This window comes from Tursiops truncatus, chromosome 1 (assembly GCF_011762595.2).
Source record: "Tursiops truncatus isolate mTurTru1 chromosome 1, mTurTru1.mat.Y, whole genome shotgun sequence".
Taxonomy (NCBI): domain Eukaryota; kingdom Metazoa; phylum Chordata; class Mammalia; order Artiodactyla; family Delphinidae; genus Tursiops; species Tursiops truncatus.
In genome coordinates, this window is record NC_047034.1 from 49,351,944 (window position 1) to 49,359,539 (window position 7,596).

Below are 7,596 nucleotides of genomic sequence, written 5' to 3' on the forward strand. Positions count from 1 at the left end.
CTCTACTATCTTTGGTCTCCTGGGATCCCTCAGGACATTATACCTGAGACCCTCAATAACCTACTCCCTGTCTGTCACCTAATCGGGAGCAATATTCTGTCTAGGTGACAGCATTCACAACACAGCCATATTACTCCAGAGTCCCAGGCCTCACCAGCCTGGGAGTACCATATTTGGTGATATCTCTTCTCACCCAGAATAGAGTCAGTTCAGTCTTTTCTTCACTTTCTCTACCTCTCCCCACATATTGCCAAGAACGCTTGGCTCACTTTCCATGTATCAGCTCCTTTATAGCTGCTTCCTGAAAAGAAATAACTCTGACGAGTGCTTGCAGGCCCGTCTCCACACCTGCTGACCTCTGGACGGCCCCGATAGCATCCCCACCGCGGCTGACGTGGAGATCTGGTCTCTGTTCTGAAATCCGGACATGCTAGGGAGGCCAAAAGGAAAAAAAGAACATTATTTTATTTTTATTTATTTTGCGGTACACGGGCCTCTCACTGCTGTGGCCTCTCCCACTGCGGAGCACAGGCTCTGGACGCGCAGGCTCAGCGGCCATGGCTCACAGGCCCAGCCGCTCCACGGCATGTGGGATCTTCCCGGACTGGGGCACGAACCCGTGTCCCCTGCATTGGCAGGCGGACTCTCAACCACTGCGCCACCAGGGAAACCCAAGAACACTATTTAAAAAAAATCATTTTAATTGTTATGACCATACCCACTTGCTGCTCTTTGACTTGCTGGACCAGCTCGTTCATCTTCCCACTGAGCCATTGGGGCACCTACAGCTTCTCACAGGCCAGGATGGACAATGACAGGGAAGGTCCTCCCAGACGAGCCCCAGCCAGGCTGAGTACCCAGCTAACTCTATACATCCTGGCCCATGCAAGTCACTTGCTCCAAGCTGCCAGACAGCCCGATGCTGAGAGCTGTCTCACGCCTGGATCTCCGTGGATCTCTGGTTCCCAAAGTCTCTGTTGCGTACTCCGCCCACCTCCCGCAACACCACCTGCTACCCTGGCTGGATAGTCCCGACATTGAATGCCTGGTCCCTTGTGCCCACCCGATCCTCTGTGGTCATGGAGATTCCCCTGTTTGGCCCCAGTTCTTACCATTTCTGTGGCTGGGACTGCCACTGAGCACCTGGTCACCACCACGCTTTTGATTTGGCCTTTCCAAATAACCATCAGCCAAATGCCTTCTGAGCTTCCATTCCAACAGCATGCTGGAGGAAAAAAAAAAAAAAAAAAAGGACAGATGGAAGCGAGGAGGGTGTTCAGGCAAGAGCAAGCACTGAGAGGTGCCAGGGGAGAGCAGAGCAATTATACCAGATAACCCTACTTCCTGATAAACGTTTTGTGCCCTTTCCTCTTATCACTAATTCACTGGGGCTGGAACATGGTGACTCAGCCCTGCGGTGGAACTGAAAATAGAAAGGCCAATACAGATTTTTCCCTTCCCTGAGATGACTTACAGTAGGAAATGTTAAAAAAACTATAAGCACAGTGTTGTTCAATATTCCTAAAGAACCAATGAGTTGGACGGAGCATAATTTAATTTACCAGAAACTTTCATTTATACACATAAAAAAAAAAAGTTTGACTACTGTATAAAGCTAGATACTAACCTAACTTGTTGGAGAGCAAAGTTACAACATCTTATAAAATAAGTAAATGCTACTGAACACTTAGTGAGCTGAACATTCTCTATGTTAACTTTGTCAGCAAAGGCATGGGTTATCCAAAGTCATTTCTGATGTATCTTAACCATATAGAGCTATAAAATAAAATGAGTTCGTTAGTTGTTGGGCCAGAGAACAAATGTTTCTTTATTTCTTAGGGACTCTGAGGTGTAGCCAAAAATTCAAATGCCTAGTATTTATCTCTGAATGTAACTTCTAGTGTTTCTTTTGTTATTGAGACACCCTAGGAGGAACATCTCATATGAGCAATACGGTAATGCTATACTGGTCCATGTGCACTGTGGATCTTCAATGACACTGGTTTTATGACCTCGAACCACTTTCGATTCTACCTTAGCTCCTGCCTAGGAGTGTCACCCAGTAACTGCTCCCCGCTGGGAAGATACCCATGGCTCTTACACGTCCAGTGTTTGTGAGTTTCATTTCCTGAGCCACCGAACTCACCTGCTTCATCCCTCCACCTCACCCAATTCTTCTAATCTCTTTCACTTAGAGCCTGGTTGCCTTTATACTGTTTTGTTTTGCTCCTTCAGCTCACATCCTGGGGAGACAAAATAGCATGTGATTCCAAGTCTGCCACTTACCAGTTCTTCACAACTTGCTCAGCCTCTCTGAGCTTCATTTTTTTATCCATAATAATAATATACCTTCTTATATGGTTATTGAGAAGGTTAAAGGAGATAGAGCTGGAAAGTGCTTAGCAAAGTGCCTAGCACATAGTAAAAGCTCAATAAATGTCAGCCATTATTCCTACTATCTAGCTTTCCTGAGATGGCCAAAGGCTCGGCCATTCTTCAAATCTCTTTTTGTTTGACTTGACACATTCATGGATTGCATTGATAGAATCCTTTCCAGGGCAGCCTAGCAACTTAATCTTTCTCTGCTCGCCTTTCATGCGCTTTTATACCCAGTCTTATCTCTGTGGGTGAGGCCAGACACACGATTCCATATAGCAACAGGGACAATCAGAACATGTTCCTGTAAGTTCTCTTCTACATGTGGAAGGAAGCAGCAGAGGCAAGTCTTACAATATCACCTCGTTATCACAAATGCCAAATTTTGGTAAATCAAGAAGCACATTTTCAGAAACTTCTATCATAAATGTCAAACTCAAGATGATCTAATCTTGATCTTACCAAGAATATCATCTAAGAAATTCTCAAAATGGGTGCATCGAGACATTTTATGGGCAGTTATGCTTTCAGCTGGTTGTTGAGCCCATTTATGAAATTTAAATCTGAAAAATAACCCATGGAACCAGATAATAACCCAGTATGCATTCCATGATCCTACATGACAGTTGGGGGAAACCTCATTATGACTTGGGTTTGAACTGTCAGAAACGTTTCTCTTCGGAAAAGAGCCTGCTTTCATTTGGGGTCCATTTTTTCACTTTGGGGTAAAATGAAAGCCTCTTCACATGTCATTTCCAGAAAAATTATTGCCATTGACCATCAAAGCATCCATGTAAAGCACAGGGTCTGTATAGCAGTTTTTTTGGTTTTGTTTTTGTTTTTTTGCGATACGCGGGCCTCTCACTGTTGCGGCCTCTCCCGTTGCGGAGCACAGGCTCCGGGCGCGCAGGCTCAGCGGCATGTGGGATCTTCCCGGACCGGGACACAAACCCGTGTCCCCTGCATTGGCAGGCGGACTCTCAACCACTGCGCCACCAGGGAAGCCCTGTATGGCAGTTTTTAAACATGGCTGTACAGCCAAGACATGGAAGCAACCTAAATGTCCATCAACAGATGAATGGATAAAGATGTGGTATATATACACAGTGGCTGGATTGTATAATCCAGCCATAAAAAGGAATGAAATATTGCCATTGGCAGCAACATGGATGGACCTAGAGAATATTACAGTAATTGAAGTAAGTCAGACAGAGAAGGACAAATATTTTGTGATATCTCTTATATGTGGAATCTAAAAAACAATACAGATGAATTTACAAAACAGAAACAGACTCACAGACATAGAGAACAAACTTATGGTTACCAAAAGGGAAAGGGGGGAGGGATAAATTAGGAGTATGGGATTAACAGATACACCCTACTATACATAAAACAGAGAAACAATAAGGGTTTTCTATAGGGACTTCCCTGGTGGTCCAGTAGTTAAGATTCCGTGCTTCCACTGCAGGGGCACGGGTTCAATCCCTGGTGGGGGGAACTAAGATCCCGCATGCTGTGCAACCAAAAAAAAAAAAAAAAGGGATTTACTGTATAGCCAAGAAACTATATTCAATATCTTGTAATACCTATAGTGGAAAAGAATGTGAAAAAATATATAAATAACTGAATCATTGCTGTACACTTGAAACTAACATTATATTATAAATTGACTATACTTTAATTTAAAAAACATGGCTGGGGCTTCCCTGGTGGCGCAGTGGTTGAGAGTCTGCCTGCTGTTGCAGGGAACATGGGTTCGTGCCCCGGTCCGGGAAGATCCCACATGCCGCAGAACGGCTGGGCCCGTGAGCCATGGCCGCTGAGCCTGTGCGTCCGGAGCCTGTGCTCCGCAACGGGAGAGGCCACAACAGTGAGAAGCCCGCATACCGCAAAAAAAAAAAAAAAACCATGGCTGTACATTCTGTTACATTCCACCTATTGAGAAGTTGTATCTATATCACTTTTTACTTCAGCCTTCAACAACAGAACATGGTGAGTTTCGAGCCAAGTGGAGGCTAGGCTAAGCCAAAAGAGATGCCTATGGGTGCAAAATTTAAGGAGGTACTCACTCTCCAGTTTGTGCCAGTATGGGCATTAACGTGTGATGCAAAAATCTTCACACTTTGCATCTCTCCATGTGCCTTTACCACAGACCTGCTTGTCTCTGATCATTTAAATTTTTTTCTTTCTAGGCTTTTGACCAGACAGCACTGCCTGGGAAGCTGCATATATTCCCATCTTGGGCCACTCTCTCTTCCACTGGATGGCCAGGTATACTGCTCACTGCACTACCCATTGGGAAGATTTTCCCTTTCCACTGTCTTTCGAGGCAAACCCTTGAAATATCCACAGTCCAAACTGACCCATTCGTAAACCGATCTCAGGCAGGTCTTTAACTGGTTATGTGGGATCCCTCATAGGAACAACCCAATGCAATCATTGGGGGAGGGTGACATGGGGATCTAGGCTACCTAGTCATGCAGCTGTCTCATGCCTTCAAGTCTCGCTTGGGCTCAATCCAAAAGGTACCATTGTCAATTTATGGTAGACTTTGCTGGGCCAATCTGACTTTACGACTTGGTGAATGTGACGGAATCTAGCTCATGAGCAGTTCCAGCATCATGGTCGTCTGATGTCTCAGGGTCGAGTGTTCCATTGCTACTGGGACCTAACTGTACACCTAGAGCTGTTTCACAAAGGACACCTAATTCTCTGATGTGGGTGGCATGAACTTATTCCAGAATCTCAGAGATCTGCATTGTGAATTTTTTCTGCAGCTTGTCATAAACTCCTCACTGCATCAAGGGAAACCCACCCGTGACACCTGCAACTACATAAGATCTGGTGAATCATGTGGCTGAAGTGACGGTGCTAATTGTAGTAGGCCTGGACTTGCTGCAGTGTCCTTTCCTGTTCTGGGCTCTATTCAAAAACTGGAAGCCATGGGTGTCACCTAGTATGTTGACTGGAGTAACATTTCCAGGTGTGGAATGTGGATCAGAATCCAAAGGGGTAGAACCAGGAGCTATGCTTCCTTCTTTTTGGCAGGGGATGCAAGATGCAGCAATTCATCTTTTACCTTGATTTCACCAATTATTCCGTATTCTTTTTCCTGCCTCTTCCATGATGGAAAAGGTCCAGTGCAATGAATCTGCTACCAGAAGGCTGGTGGGTCTCCCTAGGAACTCTGCATTGGTCTTTACTGTTGCCAGATTAGGCTCTCAGTGGTGGCAGTGGCCATATCAACCTTGGTGGGAGGAAGTCCGTAACATTGAGCCTATGAGTAGCTTCTATCCCTATTGCTGTGACTACTCTGAACATGAATTCATTAAGCACTGGAATGTCTGACTGAGATTCAAGAATGGGTCAGCTTATCATCTTGACTTTTTGATAACCTTCTCCACATTGAACATGCACAAGGGAAACAGACATCCTCATTCTGTGCCACTTCAAGATGTCCATCCTTATACATTTTTCAGTCTTCCTGTCACCAATCTTCCCTTCCTTTTCTTTCCAATTCTCTGACCATTCATCCACTGTCTGTGAATCAGTCAGTGCCTATTTTCCATCCTGACAGAGTGGATAACCAAATATACTTCTTTTGTTTTTCCCACTGGAAGGATGTTCCTTTACTATTGTCAGATACGCACCTGATTTGGGCTATAATGTTGCGGCAGTCCCCTTCTGGTTAATGTAGGCACACTGTGTAGAACCATTTGTAAAGTAGATCTGAGTTTTCCCCCCTTGGTCAGTTGATCACAATGGACTCCCCGTGATGTCATAGGTGTGAACTGAGGAAGAGGAGGCAATGCCATAGGATCAGGTGCTGTGGGAGTCTAAGGCGCTGCTCATGCAACTCACTTGTGTCTTCAGGATCTTCTTGAGTCCTGTCTCTTATACACTGTCTTCACTTGATGATGGATCGCTGCTGAGCATACTCTAAACTTATGAATTGCTGGACCAGATATTACGAAGTTCATGATGGGCAGCTCAGTTTGTATTGTCACTTGATGTACCAAAGGTCTCCACCAGGGCCCTGTAGCAGGCTAGGAACTATTTCTTGCAAAGAGAATTATTACCTGAAGGAGCAAGCATAGCTTTGTCCCCCCAGACTCCAGGAGTCTGCATTGTGATTCTCCTCTTAGAATTGCCAAAAGCAAGCATCCCTATTTGCCACTGATACTTTGAGTGTGGCTGGGTCTATTGGGTCATATGACTAAAATTGATGTAGAACCTTTTCTTGCTTTGGGCACAATTCAAAACTGGCAGACTTTCGGTTATTCTGTAAATGGGTTGCAGTAGCACACTAAAATTATGTGCATATTTCTTCTAAAGCCCAAAAAAGCCCCTGCATTTTCATGATGTTTATCTCTTACTCCATGGCATGTATGTGTGTAAGTAAGGTATCTGTGGTGCTTGCTACTTTCTGCTCCTCGGGTCTAATTAGCATGCCATCAATTAACGCAGCATCATAATTTAAAATATATATATTTATTTGTTTATTTATTTTTGGCTGCATTGGGTCTTCGTTGCTGCATGCAGGCTTTTCTTTAGTTGCGGCGAGCGGGGGCTGCTCTTCGTTGCAGTGCATGGGCTTCCCATTGCGGTGGCTTCTCTTGTTGCAGAACATGGACTCTAAGTGTGTGGGCTTCAGTAGTTGTGGCACGCGGGCTCAGTAGTTGTGGCTTGTGGGTGCTAGAGCGCAGGCTCAGTAGTTGTGGCGAACAGGTTTAGTTGCTCCATGGCATGTGGAATCTTCCTGGACCAGGGCTCGAACCCATGTTCCCTGCATTGGCAGGCGGATTCTTAACCCCTGTGCCACCAGGGAAGTCCAAGGTGCATCACAATTTATTTGGAACGTTAAGATGACTAAGATATCTTTGGCCTAGATTAGTGCAGGAAGCAAGAAAGTTGATGTAACCCTGAGGCAAATCCTTGCCACTTGAAAGCAAACTGCTGCTGGTGGGTCTTGTAAATTAATATAGAGAAAAAAGCATTCACCAAATTGACAGCTGTATATTAGGAGTCAGGGTCTGAGATGACCTCAGAATATACACCAAATTGGAAAAACAATTGCAAAAAATGCCTGATTGATTTATGATAACCTACAATCATTCTCCAAAATTTATCTACCTTCTGCACAGTCCAAATAGGTGAGTTAAATGGGGGGTGTGATAGTAATCACTGCCTTGGGATCTAGATCTTTGATGGTGTCACTAA

The 7,596-nt window shown here is 44.8% G+C and overlaps 1 long non-coding RNA gene across 1 annotated transcript; it reads right to left on the minus strand.

Moving 5' to 3' along the window:
* Positions 1-333: 333 nt before the first annotated feature.
* Positions 334-6,069, minus strand: LOC141279236 (uncharacterized). The gene is made up of 4 exons (XR_012333216.1): positions 6,027-6,069; positions 2,147-2,243; positions 1,113-1,225; positions 334-430 (listed from the first exon to the last, which is right to left on the minus strand). It is a non-coding gene; the product is annotated as an uncharacterized lncRNA (long non-coding RNA).
* Positions 6,070-7,596: the final 1,527 nt, after the last annotated feature.